The following is a 15,296-nucleotide window of genomic DNA, read 5'->3' on the forward strand; positions in this document are numbered from 1 at the left end:
GGTATATAGAAGCACCCTTTCTTCCAGAAAGGGTATATAGAAGCACCCTTTCTTCCAGAAAGGGTATATAGAAGCACCCTTTCTTCCAGAAAGGGTATATAGAAGCACCCTTTCTTCCAGAAAGGGTCTATAGAAGCACCCTTTCTTCCAGAAAGGGTATATAGAAGCACCCTTTCTTCCAGAAAGGGTATATAGAAGCACCCTTTCTTCCAGAAAGGGTATATAGAAGCACCCTTTCTTCCAGAAAGGGTATATAGAAGCACCCTTTCTTCCAGAAAGGGTCTATAGAAGCACCCTTTCTTCCAGAAAGGGTCTATAGAAGCACCCTTTCTTCCAGAAAGGGTCTATAGAAGCACCCTTTCTTCCAGAAAGGGTCTATAGAAGCACCCTTTCTTCCAGAAAGGGTCTATAGAAGCACCCTTTCTTCTATATACCCTTTCTGCGAAGAAAAAAGTATATAGAAAAGGTATATAGAAGCACCCTTTCTTCCAGAAAGGGTATATAGAAGCACCCTTTCTTCCAGAAAGGGTATATAAAAGCACCCTTTCTTCCATAAACGGTCTATAGAAGCACCCTTTCTTCCATAAAGGGTCTATAGAAGCACCCCTTCTTCCATAAAGGGTCTATAGAAGCACCCTTTCTTCCATAAAGGGTCTATAGAAGCACCCTTTCTTCCATAAAGGGTCTATAGAAGCACCCTTTCTTCCATAGCGGGTCTATAGAAGCACCGTTTCTTCCATAACGGGTCTATAGAAGCACCCTTTCTTCCATAACGGGTCTATAGAAGCACCCTTTCTTCCATAACGGGTCTATAGAAGCACCCTTTCTTCCATAAAGGGTTTATAGAAGCACTCTTTCTTCCATAATGGGTCTATAGAAGCACCCTTTCTTCCATAAAGGGTCTATAGAAGCACCCTTTCTTCCATAAAGGTTCTATAGAAGCACCCTTTCTTCCAGAAAGGGTTAATAGAAGCACTCTTTCTTCCAGAAAGGGTCTATAAAGGCAGCTTTTCTTTCAGAAAGGGTTTGTAGAAGCAACCTTTCTTCCAGAAATGGTGTATAGAAGCACCCTTTCTTCCAGAAAAGGTCTACAGAAGCACCGTTTCTACAACGCAGGGTCTCTTGAGGCACCCTTTTTTCTAGAAAGGGTTTATAGACGCACCCTTTCTTCTAAAAAATGTTTACAGAGGGTCTATAGAAGCATACTTTCTTCTACAAACGGCCAATAGAAGCACTCTTTCTTCCAGAAAGAGTCTATAGAAGCACCGTTTCTCTCAGAAAGGATTTTTAGAAGCAACCTTTCTTTCAGAAAGGGTTTATAGAAGCACTCTTTCTTCCAGAAAGAGTCTATAGAAGCACGGTTTCTCTCAGAAAGGATTTTTAGAAGCAACCTTTCTTCCAGAAAAGGCGTATAGAAACACTCTTTCTTCCAGAAAGGGTCTATAGAAGCACCTTTTCTTCCAGAAAGGGTATATGGAGACGCCCGTTCCTCCAGAAAGGGTGTGTAGAGCTTTTCCTTCTTCCAGAAAAGGTCTACGTAGGCACCTTTTTTCCAGAAAGGGTCTATAGAAAAACTCTTTCTATTAGAAAGTGACGGTAATACGATGGAGCCTACCTTTGCAAAATAACGGCATATGATTTGTTTATATGAATGAGAGCCACTTGTTTGGGGTTATTGAGAGTAGTGGCAAACCTAACCCACAACATTCTCCCTTTCTCAAGGGGAAAATGGAGAATTCTCTTGTGTTCATGGTTATTGTAAAAATGTAAACAAAACATGCGGGAACATGCAGGCACATCACACGAGTATTTGCAGCATCAACGATTTTGTCGTTGTTGCTGCTGTATAGTCAACAACCAGATGTTGCTGTTATTTGCCGGTAAGGAGAATGCCAATGTTTTGTTTAATAACGAGCGTGATACGAAGTGTCTCAGTGCTAGCAACATGTATGTCATCAGTTTGTCGTCAATTGTTGAATGTTGCTCGTGAAACAACAACAAGTTGAGAAATAGAATCAACTGAACGAAGTGAATGAATGTTTTGCCTTCGCACGGTTCGACTTGTTGTGTTGAATTCAGTTTGGACGGCAACGTCCTAACGAGTAGATCGTGGCGGTCGCTTGCGGTACTAAAATAAAGACGAGATAAAATTCTTTGAAAATAAATTGTCTTCTTCATCACAAATGAAAATAAGGTGCTAATCATAAAAGTAAACACAAAATGTGAGAAAATAAAAAGCAAATACAAAGAAAACAGAAATAAAGAAATACATGTGGGGTTTTATTATGATTTTGATATTCAAAACAAAAAAGCAGACCATCAAAGTGCCCTTGATCAAAGAAACAAATTTGAGTGAAAATACAAAAGATAAAATAAAAAATAGAAAAAATAGAAAAATTAAAAATAAAAAATACCAAAATTAAGCAGATCCCAAAAAATGTGTTTTGTGAAAAATTGAAAATTGTTTTAAAATGCAAAAGAGAAAAAAACGTCATTGCAAAATTTTTCAATGAAATTTGAAAAAAAAGAATATGAAGACAAGTGGTTGTAATATTTTGAAATAAAAATGTAACATAAAAAAACGTTTTGTTTGAAGTGTTTATTAACAAATTTGTGTCCCCATAAAGCCGTACAGGCATGGGACCCCACCCCAGCATCATGCACATAAAAATGAAAATTATAAATAGCTTAGAAAAATGTGTTTAAATTTAAAGAGTTGGAACCACCAAAAAAAATATATGGGGCATACTGGCCATAACCAGCCACCATCTCCATCATCATCATTAATAATATTTGTGTTTTGTATTGGGTTGACGCAAAATAAGTGTGAATGAATAATACATTTTTTTGATGCTTCCGTTTTGATAGGTCGTGGTGGTGAAGGAGACGTGAAATAAAAAAATTACAAAATTAGAACAAAATAGAAATGGTTTAAATTTGAAATAAAAAAGTTTTTTGGAAAAATATTGGAATTAAACTTCTTTCACTTTGAATATTGACAATTGTTAGAAAATTGTTAAATTTTAAAAAGACTTACATATTTTTTGAGAAATTTTTGTTATTTTAGATATTCAAAAAATTATTATTTCAAAATTAAAAAAAAAAAAAAAATATTGAAATATTCCAAACTAAAAATAAACAAATTTGTTACTTGTTCTTAAAAAATTAAAAATTGATTATACTTCGAAACTGTTTTCGGATTCTTTTAATTCGTAGAAGATTTTTTGAATTATTTTTTTATTTTTTACAAATTCAAAAACATTTTCAAAATTAGAAAAAATAGTGTTCAAAACTAAAACAAAAAAAAAAATGAAAAGTTAGCAAAAAAGTTTGTAATTGTATTTAAAAAAATAAATATATTTTATTTCGAATGTTTGTTGAGTTCTTTTAATTTTTAATAGATTCATATTTATTAATTATTATTTATTATTAATTATTAAATTTATTAATTTGAAAATTTGGAAACTAAAAAATTTTTCTAAATTAAAACTAAAATTTTTCTAAAAAACACTTTGGAATTTTTATTTTATTTTTAATTTTTTAATGTAAAAAAATTTAAAAATTATACTTTTCAGATTTCAAATTTGTATTTTTTGTAATCTAAAAAATCGTTTTTTTGAAAATTAAAAAAAAACCAAAATTTGTATATAATAAATTCATAAAAAAATTAATGTCTGAAAAATTATTATTATAATATGGTACTGAATACAAATATTTTTTAAAAGTTCACGTTCGATGAACAATATATTTTTCAAAAATAATTTTCAAAATTCTTTACCAAATATTTATTAAAAAAATTAATGTCTGAAAAATTAATATTGAAATAAGGTACTGAACACAAATATTTTTTAAAAGTTCACGTTCGATGAACAATATATTTTCAAAAATAATTTTCAATATTCTTTGCCAAATATTTAAAAAAATCTTGTTTTTATTTAAAAATCAATATTTCTAAATATTTTTTTTTTACATTTTTACAGACATTTGTTTAATTTTGTTAAATATTTTCTTTATTACATTAAAATTATTTTTGTTTAAATTAAAAAAAAATACTTTTTTAAATTTTTAAAAAAATGTTTTACACCGCACTTGGAATTTTATAATAATAGTTTTTTAAAGAAACAATTTTTATTTCTAATTTAAAAAAGTTTTTTTTTAATTTTTATTGCATTTCAAAAGTTTAACAGAATTGTTCAATTTTTTGGATTTTCAATTTTTAGATTTATAATTTTATCGATTTTTTTTAATTCTAAAAATAAAGGAAATTCAAAATGCCGTTTAAAAAATCTGAAAATTAAAAAAAAAATCCAAAATTTCTATTTAATAAATTCATAAAAATGTTTAATGTCTAAAAAAATTATTATTAAAATATGGTACTGAATAAAAATATCCTTTCAAAAGTCCACGTTGAAATCTATATTTTTTAAAAATAATTTTTCACATTCTTTACCACATATTAAAAAATCATGTTTTTTAAAAAAAAATATTTTAAATAATTTTTTACAATTTTTTTTAATTTTTTTAAATGTTTTTAATTGATTACATTAAAAAATATTTTTTTTTTTTAAATTAAAAAATACTTTTATTAAAAAATATTTAAAAAAACATGTTTTGCACTGCACCACAGTGGGTGGATGAAATCACTGATCTAACGGCGCGAAATTAATAACTTGCAAACGAATGGAGATATGTTTCTGAAGTTTTGCGAAAACGCAGTACGTGTCCGTGGGTAATAATGGACTAAATATGAACAACATCGGCTAATATTTTGGTATAGCCTCCATATAACGGTACCTCCTGATATTCGGAATTCTGGGGACTTCCTTCCCAATAAGTTGCCATTTGGCACTTAGGGTTTCTAGTGGTCACTAAATTTTTCCACCAAAAATCGTGGACATATGTTGGTCCTAGTTTGGGTATAGGCCCCTTTTAGGTACCTCCCAATTTTCAGTATTTTGGGGGATTTAAGTTACATTTTCCGCCCAACTTAGGTGTAATTTTGTATTTGGAGTTCTCAGCGGCCACAAACGTTCTCCACCAAAAATTGTGAACATAGGTTAACGTTTTGTTATAGCCCCCATATGACGGTACCGCCCGATTTTTGGTATTTTGGGGATTTAAGCTACATTTTCCATTAATTTATCAGCAAGATTTGCGAATACTGGCAGCCAAAAATTGATTATTCGGAATCTAGGAAGTCCAATTTAATTTGTCGAAAAAGAATTGGACTGGACATTAGAGAACTTTTGTAGTTACGCTCCATTTAACAAAAGTATATTACACTAAAACACAAGAAACATTTTTTTTCATTTAATTTAAACCCCTTCTCCATTATTTAAAAATAAACTTTGTTTAGTTTTATTAAGAATTTATTTAACAATTAAAGAAATTAAAATCTGATGCAGCAAAGTTTCTTGCATTGGGTAGTGAATAGCTGAGAGAATATTTACAACAACAAAGTAAAAACAAAATATTAGTCACCAGAGTGTCTGTAATGGATACAATGGAAAACATTTCTCAGTTTTATAGTTTGATATTTTGGCTTTCGCGCCGCTAGATCAGTGGTTTCGACCAGTGTGCGCACGTGGAATTTTATAATAATGGTTTTTTAAAGAAAAAATTTTAAACAATAAAGTTTAAAAATACTTTTATTAACAATATTGAACATATTTCTTTATACAATTAAAAAAAATAACAAATAATTATAAATATTTAAAAAAATATAATTTAAAAAATATTTTAATTTTTTAGGGTATTTTAAAATTTAACGAAATGTTTATTTTTTAATTTTAATTTTTTGAAGTTTCTTAAAATTAAATAAGTTGAATTTTATTTAAAAAAAATTAAAATTCTTACATTTTATTTTAAAATTTTTTAAAGAAATAATAAAATCTTAATTAAAAAAAATTAAAAGTAGGAATTACTGTGATATAATAATATTATTTAGTCGTACTTTATTCATTTTATTTATTTATAGAATTTCGAAATATTGGAAATTAAATAAATAAAACAACAAAAACCTTAAGATAAAAAACACTTCTTTTATTAAAATTAAAAATATTTAAAAAAATAAATACTAAAAATATTATTCAAAAGTCCACGTTTTTAAAATATATATTTTTTTAAAAATATTCCTTTAAGAAATATTTTTAATATTTTATAAGATTATTATACCCTCAGCATTTATGCTAACGAGGGTATATACACTTTCATACGGACAAAATGTGCCTCATCGAAATAATGGTTTTAGACCCTAAGTATGTTTGGACGAAATGTGTTTCAGACAATTTGGAGTCGATTGAGCAATGTCCGTCCGTCTCTCGGTCTGTCTGGCTGGCTGGAGCGCACGATAACTTTCGAAAGGATGAACCGATTCGGTCCAAAATTGGCTTTCGCAATATTTTGTCCAAACTTAGTTTAAGTTCGAAGATGGGTTATATCGGTCCACTCCTTCCGGTACTTCCCCTACAAAAGTTCGAAAATGTTCGGAAAATTTGTACGGAGGATAACTCTTCCTCCTTCTGGTACCTCCCACACAAAATTTCGGACAAGTTCAGTTTAGGACCTGCTCTTGAATCGCTTTGATTTCACGACCCCCTACACGACGGTAAAAGTTTCATCAGGGGCAAGTCCATACTTCCTGAGAAAATAGCCTGAAAGTTGCAAAAAACGCCTACGACGCCGTGTGAGGTGGTTGGAGCACAAGATAACTCTCGAACGGATCTGCCGATTCGGTCCAAAATTTGTCCTTAGTAATATTTTATCAAAACATAGTATAAATTCGAAGATGGGCTATATCGGTCCACTCCTTCAGGTACCTCCCCCACAAAACTTCAAAAATGTTCGGAAAAATTTTGCGCATGATAACTCTTGAAGGGAGTGACCGATGAAATCCATACTTTGCACATCCTATTATATCTACCAGATATAGATCAGGTTCGAATATGGACTATATTTTTCTACCACTTCTGGTACCTCTCACACAAAATTTCGGATAAGTTCACTTTAAGACCTGCTCTCGAATCACTTTGATTTTTGTTTAAGCGATTTGCACTCGCTACCTCCATTACGACGGTAAAAGTTTTTTCAGGGGAAAGTCCATATTTCTTGGGAAAACAGCCCGAAAGGTGTAAAAAAACCTCTATGTCACCATATGTGGCGGTTGGAGAGCACGATAACTCTCGAACTGTTCAACCGATTTGGTCTTCGTCATATTATATCCAAACTTAGTTTCATGGGCCATACCGGTCCACAACTTTCGGTACTTCTCCCCACTATTTAAAAAATGTCACTTAAATGCTAGAACGATATCACTTGAATGGGGCAACCAATTTGGTCCACACTTTGGTTCTCCTAATATTTTAGTTTAACTTCTAAAATGGCCAATATCGGTCCTCCCTACGGGTACCTGCCCTACAAAAGTTCAACATTTGTGTCTTAGTGCAGTTAATTCCTAATCCACATTTTTGTCGGCAAGTTCAAATGTCCAAAAAGGGCCACAAAATTCTAAAGAGACCTAAAATACATTCGATCTGTCCGGAGGTGAAAGTTTCGCTTCACATTGGCTGAGGGTATCTATCTGTCGGCAAAGCCGACTGACACTTCTTTACTTGTTTTAATTCGCATTTAGTAAAAAAATTGAATTCTGTAAACTGGTGTATTCAAATTTATCTCATGGATTTCTTACATCAAAACAAAATATATGTACGTATGTGGATATTTTGTTTATAATATTTTCTGTGTGTATGTCTGTTGATATTTGCGAAACAAAATTATGAATAATCAATCAATAAAATCAAATTTATAAGTATTTATTCAGATGAATTTTCAATATAAATTTGAAATATTTCCACTTATTTGAATATAGATTTTTTGTTGTTCATGAAAAAAAGAATGTCATAATATTTTGTTTAAAAGAGGAAATATGTATTATTCAAGTGGATTTCAAGTGAAAAGAAAGAATAATATGATTATTAATTTTTTATAAATATAAACAAAGTAATATATGGTTAACTTTTGAGAGGGTATATTGATGTAGCTCACTAAATGTCAGAGATATCGGCAAAATTTATTTAATAGAATTCTAGGGAACATAACTTCCAATTTAGATGGACAATCGGAGTAAAATTAAACTTTTTTCGAAAGTTGAAAACTTGGTCCTTAAACCTTCTAACTTAAAATGTTTAACATATATTCTTTCAATTCTTGTAAAAATTTGTGGATGTAGCTTAACAATTACCAGAGATATAGGAATTTTCGTTTGGGCATATTGTGAATTTTTGCCCCAAAATTCCTATGAAAATTTAGCCATAAAATTTCAAACAAAATATTTACACATTAAAAAACCAGAAACCACATAAAATATAAACACATACATATATGTATATTTATGTTTGTATATAAGAAAAATAAATTAAAACATATTTTCAAATTATCTATAAATTCGTGGAAATTTTTAAAGATTTTCTATTTCAAAAAAAAAAAATGTATTTAAAATATGAGAGATTTTTTTCTTAAATATTGAAGCTAATGTTGTTGGGATTATTAGCAAAAAATATTGCTTGTCTATTTGAAATATAAATATAAAAGACGTTTCTTTAATTTCTTTGGCTTTCCTATCGTTTGTCATTAATATTACCCCATATCAACTCTGCTCCTCCTCCACAATCGAAACATTCAAAACGAAAGGTATAAAAAAATTTAAAAAGAAATACTAAAATAAAATTATAAAAATAATGACAACAAAACACGCGTGTGACATTTTTGCTTTACTTTTCATTAGATGATCTCAAAAGTGTATAAAAAATTAATTTTATTTTTAATTTCCATTTCTTTTTTGATACAGAATAGAATAGAAGTGCGTACATGTGTGTGTGAAAAAATACGGTCAAGTTTGTGAGTGAGAATTTTCATTTCAAAGAAGAAGAAAATAAATGTGAAAGAAAAAATTAAAATAATTGCTAAAAATTTAAATTCGAAATCCTGGAGCAAGGGAGGTGTATTTGGAGTCACATCGGATTTCATATTTCGGGTAAGTTGCTATTTAATTTTCTATTTAAAGATAACGTTCGTACTAAATTTAAGAAAATTAAGAATAAAATTAGAAGTGAAAAATCTGCTAAAATTTGGAATTGCAAAAATGTTGATTTTTTTGGTAAAAATTTCCAGTAATAATTTTCCATTGACCATAACTTCTAAAATAATTGTTGATTTTATGTGGAAATTGTTTGATTTTCGAAGAAGACTATCTTATCTTTGAATTTCTAACAAGTTACGACTTTTTACCTTTTAAAATATCGGAGATATCGGCAGAATATATAAGTGACTCAATTTTCAAATTATCTTTATATTTTTTCAATCAATGTGTTATAATGCCCATAACTTTTGATATAATTTTTCGATTTTGATGATATAACTTGATCTTGAAAAAAGAATACCTTATATTTTACATTCTATGAAAGTATGTTGAAGTCCCATACAAAATTCTAGAGATATTGGTAAATTTAAGGGTGTTTGAAAGTTGGGGACCTGGGCTGAATTCTTGTTCTATGAAAATTTGAAATAAAAAATATTTTCTTTATAATTGTTTAATTTGACAGTTTTTTTCCTTTATAAAAGTTTTCATTTCACATTTTCATAGAAACAGAATTGAGACCCTGGTCTTTGAATTATTATAAAATTATGTGAACAACTGTCAGAGTTATCGGCAAAATACTAATCGTGTAAAATTTTCAATGTTCCCCTTATTTTCTGTAATCGATTTCTATGGACCATAATTTCCAATTTATTTGGAGTGAAATTAATTTTTTTGGAAAGATGGGGATCTGAGCATTGAATCCATATAAAATTATATGGTCGTACCCTTACAGTTACCAGAGATATTGGCAAAATACAAAAATGTTCAAATTTTCCAATTTTTAGTTTATATTCCATAATCCACATCTAGGGAACATGAGTTCTAATTTAGTTGGACTGTTAAAGTGAAATGACATTGTTCGGAAAGTTCAACATCTTATAGAATTATATGGACGTATCGTTACAGCTGCTAGAGATATCCGCAAAATTAAAAAATATCCAAAATTTCTAATTTTTGGTTTATTTTCGGCAGTCAATTTTGTTGGCGTTTTTTATTGTTGGACTGCAGAATTTTACATCTTTGTGTTTATTTCAGCTTGAGTCCATATTTTGTTGTGTTCAGGTATTTTCTAAGGACCAAAATATCCAATTTAATTGGACTATGAAAGTTATATTACATTGTTTGGGAGGCTGTAAATCCAGTTTTTGAGTTCGTGAAAAATTATGTGGATGTATCTTGACAATTACCAGAATTATCGGCAAAATACTAAAATTTCCAAAATTTTCCAATTTTTGAGTAATTTTCTGTAATCGAATTCTAAGGACCATAACACTCAACTAATTTGGACTATCAACGTGAAATGACATCTTTTGGAAAGTTGGATGACCGATCTATGAATTTATGTAAAAAAATGTGGATGTCCTTTAACAACTATCAGAGATATCGGCAAAATACCAAAATGTTAAAAATTTTCAGTTTTGGTTTTTTTTTTTTTTTTGAAATCATTTTCTTATTACCATAGCATCAAATTTTGTTGTACTATAAAAGTAAAATGAGACATTTTTGAAATTCTGGGCATCTGGGCTTTAAATTCAAGCTAAATTATGTGGACGTACCTTTATAACTACCAAAGATATCGGCAAAATACAAAAATGGCGAAAATTTGCAAATTTTTAGTTTATTTTCCGTATTCAATTTTTGAGGGCCATAACTTCAGATTTTGCTGGATCATCAAAGTGAAATTATGTTTTTTTTTTTGAAAGAAGGAGATCTTAACTTTGAATTAAAATAAAATTATACGTATGCACCCTTACAACTCTCTGAAATAGTGACAAAATACAAAAATATACAAATTTTCCAATTTTTGATTTTTTCTGTAATCATGTTCAAAGGACGGTAGCTTCCAATTTATTTAGACTATCTGAAAGAAATTACCCTTTTTGAGTGTTGAACATCTAATCTTTGAACTTAGAAAATTATGTCAATGAAACTCGCAGAAATTTTAAATTATCTTTATATTTTTCTATATCTGTGTTAAAACGCGATTATTAACCCATCAAAATTTTATGGAAGTGGTTCCATGAGATGCCATAATTTCACTGGATCTTTTGCATTAGTTCAAATGAAGTCGTGAAAGATCCGATCTTTTCATTAGCATTTGAACCCATTCGAAGGAAGTCGTGAAAGATTCGATCGTTTCATCAGCATTTGAAACAATTCAAAGGAAGTCGTGATAGATCCGATCTTTTCCTTAGCATTTGAACCCATTCCATCGATCCAATAGAGATGAATTTTGTGTTTTTATTTTTACACATGTATATATTCTTTTATTTATCTAAATATGTACGTTCAAAGCAATGTAAGATTTATTATGATAGCAAGTCCCAATCATTGAGCTAAAAGTAGAGTCGGACTGCACTCTTTGGTATTAGTCGTGTTGCTTTACGTGCCTGATGTTACCAGTTTTTACCCGCAAACTGTTTCCATACTTTTAAAAGCATACAATTTATATGAGAGCAGTTCACCACTTTTACCATTTTTGCAACAATTACCATTTTTAAAAGTAAAGGAACAGACCTATTATAGAAGTTTTCTTGCCTGCTCTAGAGAACCCTGCTCAACAAGTCGATATGTAGATCCCTACAAAACAACAAACATTTCCAAAACGTTGTAAAATAAAATTCACGAAATAGTAATCTGCAGTTGGAGTCAATGTCGAAATCTGCACTGCACTGATGGGCAGTAAAATCCTTTTGTAAGATGAATCAAAACCTGTTGCGGAGGAAGTAAACTCTGTTGCGTGCAGCGGCGGTGTTTAGACTGCAACAGCTGGGACGGCCGGAAGTCAAGTTTCTCACTTAAATTTACAACCTGTCGCTTGCCAAACACATCGTTCCCGAAGACTGGAAAATAGGCCAGCTACTGAAGCCCGAAAAGGATGCCAGCAAAGGTGAATCTTACAAACCGATTTCTTACAAACAAACCCTTGTGGCAGTTCTTCCAGCATCAGAAATAACTTTCCAGTTGCCGATCAATAGCATAGGATCCGTAAGCAGCACAACAACTGCGGTGAAGGCCATCTCCATATTAGCCGAGGACTCACTCAGGGCAAGCCGTGCGATAGAACAGTGATAGTGACACTTGATTTAGCAAAGTCCTTTGATATTGTCAAGCACCCTCGTTGTTTGATGTCATCGAGCAGACTACGCGCCGTCCAAGTTTGAAACGTTGGATAATAAATTATAAGTGCGGACGACAGTAGTACGTAGAATTTAGGATCAAGAAGTCCAAGACCCGTAGAGTGAAAAAAAACTCTCTTCTGAATTCCAAACGCTGCAGACGGCATTGACATCGTAACGTATGCGAATGATTGTACTATCTTGGCATCAGGTGCCTTCCCTGACGACATTTGTGAAAGACTGAACTCCTTTTTGTCTGATCTTACCATTGTTTTCCACGCGAGGAATATGCAAATACCAGCCAATAAATCTACGGCCACTCTGTTCACTACCTGGGCGGCAGAGTTGGGAACAATAGAGTTGAATGTCATGGTCGATGATAGCAGAATTCAGACCACAGACCCAGACAGCCAGGGAGTCTTCATAATCGAGAAAGAGAAGTGTAAGTGTAGATCAACAAGCCTTTCAACCAGGTTTAAGTAGCATTCACACGAATGCAATCTCAGATGCAGTAAACAGTTATGGTGTGAATGCGGTCCTTGGAGAACATCCACCATCTATCGCAGCTGAGAAGCGCCAGCTGTCAGGACAAACCAGAGTAGTTTTGGGGCAAGTACTGATGACACCGTAGAAAACATCTGCCCAGCATACAGCACAGGCACCCACGAGACACTGCTCCTTTTCAATTGCGCTACCAATCCTGTTAAGAAACTTAAGTTTGCAGATTTGTGGTTACAAACCATATAAATAGCGAAATAGCCACATTCTTGCGACTGATAGACCCAGAGTCAGATTAAGCAGAAAAATGAGAATACAAACATATTAACTACTGTTACAACAACGAGAACAAACTGCAATTATAGATGTAAACTTTATGATGATAAATAAATTATAGTTATTTCATTAATTCCTTTGAATTAATAAAATAAAAAAATGAAAATAATTTTTTAATACAGCATTTTCCATTTTCCGAACAAGACGTGAAAATTACATGCCAAAGGTTAGTGAAAATGCTATTCTTGGGAATTGGTTAAGATGGCATGCCAAAGGATTGGTATAGATGCCATGCCAAAGAATTGTTGAAGATGACATTCCACCGAATTAGCGAAGATGTCATTCTTAGGATCTGAAAATGAATTGCATCTTTTGGGGGTCACGCTCTTGTAAAAAGAATGAGTGAAGATGCTGAAAAAATGACATTCCATTTCACTTGCACCCATTCTTGAATAGCATCTTTGGCATCGAACATTTTGCTGGGTAAAGAAGAATAACTCTTATGTGACCTTCTGTCAAACAACTTTGATATACCTCACAGCATTTTAGAGATATTGGTAATATTTTGGGAAACTTTAAATTTTTTGTTTGAGCTTTTTCGTAATTCATTTCTAGAGCCCATAACTTCTAAAGTAACCGGCCATTTTTAAAATAAAAAATAAATTGATTTTGAAAGAAGGGTTTTTCATCTGTGGATTTCCATAAAGTTACTTTAAAAATATTGGAAATATCGACAAAAATACAAGTGACATTTTGTATATATTTTTTCAAATATGTTCCGATCTTTGTGTTATAACAATTGCTCTATTTTGCTGAAAAAACTTGATTTTAAGAGATAATTTTGATTTCACAAAATTCCAGAGATATCGGTAAAATCGAGGGATTCTTTAAATTTAAATTTACTTCAATTTGTCCGTAGTCCAATTCTACAGACCATAACGTCTAAGATAATCGGTCTTTCTTAAAAAAAAAAATAGAATGATTTTTAAAGAAAAGTATCTCATCTGTGGATTTCTAAAAAGATACTCAGATGTCGTCTGCAAACTATAGGAGATATCGGAAAAATACACAATTGAACTAATTTTAAAAGTTTCTTTAAATGTCTCATAATTATATTCTAAAGGCCATAACTTGTGATTTTATTGACCTATCTTGATGCAGTTGCACGATTTAAAAAGAAGGAAGTCTTGTCTTCGAATTTGCTTTGAATAATATTGCGGTATCTTCAACAGTAACCGAGTTATTGGTCAAATACAAAACTGCACAATTATTAAATATTTGTTGATATTTGTAATTATTGTTTTCTAATGATCATAACTTTTGACGTGATGAGTTTAGCTAGAAGAAATTGTATGATGTTGAAAGAAGAAGGTCTCATTTTCGAACTTGTTGTTAATAACGTCGATCTGTCTACAAAAGTACCAGAGTTATTGGAAAAATATAAAAGTATGCCAATGTTGGACGATTGTTAATATTTTTCTGTTATTTTCTTCTAAAGACCATAACTTCTGAGATAGAGGGACTATTTAAATAAAAGTACATGATTTTGAAAGAAAAAAGTCTAGCCTTTAAGCTTTTGTTCGACTCGAATTGGGTTATCTTTGCAAATACCCTAGACAACGGTCAAATGAATAAGTGACCCGCTATATAAATGTTGTTAACATTTTTAATATTTGTGTTCTAATGGCCATAACATTTGACACAATGGGTCTAGCTAGATGAAATTTCATGATTTTGCAAGAAAAAAATCTAGTCTTTAAATTATTTTTCAATGTCATTGATCCATCTTTAGAAGTACCAGAGATATAGGCCAAATATGTAAATAACCCACTATAGATATGTTATTAACATTTTTCAATGTTTGTGTTATAAAGGTCATTACATTTGACATATTGGGTCTAGCTGGATAAAATTGCATGGTTTTGAAAGAACGGAGCCAAGTCTTTAAGTTTCCCCTCAGTCTTATTGCTCCATCTTCAAAAATACAAGAGATATCGGTCCAATAATTAAGTAACCCACTATAGATATGTTAGTAACATTTTTAATATTTGTTTTTTAATGGTCTTAACATTTGACATAATGGGTGTAGCAGAATAAAATCACATGCTTTTGAAAGAAAAAAGCTCAGTCTTTAATATTCCTTTCAATTTTATTGATCCATCTTCAGAAGTACCAGAGATATCGGTCAAATAAACTAGTAATCCACTATAGAAATGTTATTTACATTTATTAATATTTGAGTTCTAAGGACAAAATGGATCTAGTTT

General features: G+C 31.0%; 2 protein-coding genes across 3 annotated transcripts in view; both read left to right on the forward strand.

Moving 5' to 3' along the window:
• The first annotated feature begins 2,069 nt into the window (after window positions 1–2,069).
• Window positions 2,070–15,296, forward strand: part of LOC141388256 (adenylate cyclase type 2-like) — a 517,012-nt gene continuing 503,785 nt past the window's right edge. Inside the window, exon 1 of one of the 2 annotated variants that reach the window (XM_073958279.1) lies at window positions 2,070–2,194. The gene's annotated coding sequence lies outside the window, so the exon portion shown is untranslated. Of the gene's footprint in view, window positions 2,223–15,296 lie in introns of both variants that reach the window. The other variant, XM_073958284.1, reaches the window with a different exon arrangement.
• LOC141388258 (adenylate cyclase type 2-like) overlaps window positions 2,089–15,296 on the forward strand; it is a 209,685-nt gene continuing 196,477 nt past the window's right edge. Inside the window, exons 1-2 of the mRNA XM_073958297.1 lie at window positions 2,089–2,209; window positions 8,846–9,031. The gene's annotated coding sequence lies outside the window, so the exon portion shown is untranslated. The remainder of the gene's footprint in view (window positions 2,210–8,845; window positions 9,032–15,296) is intronic.

The sequence above is a fragment of the Musca autumnalis genome, unplaced genomic scaffold (genome assembly GCF_047663935.1).
Source record: "Musca autumnalis isolate F117 unplaced genomic scaffold, ASM4766393v1 scaffold_9, whole genome shotgun sequence".
Lineage (NCBI taxonomy): Eukaryota > Metazoa > Arthropoda > Insecta > Diptera > Muscidae > Musca > Musca autumnalis.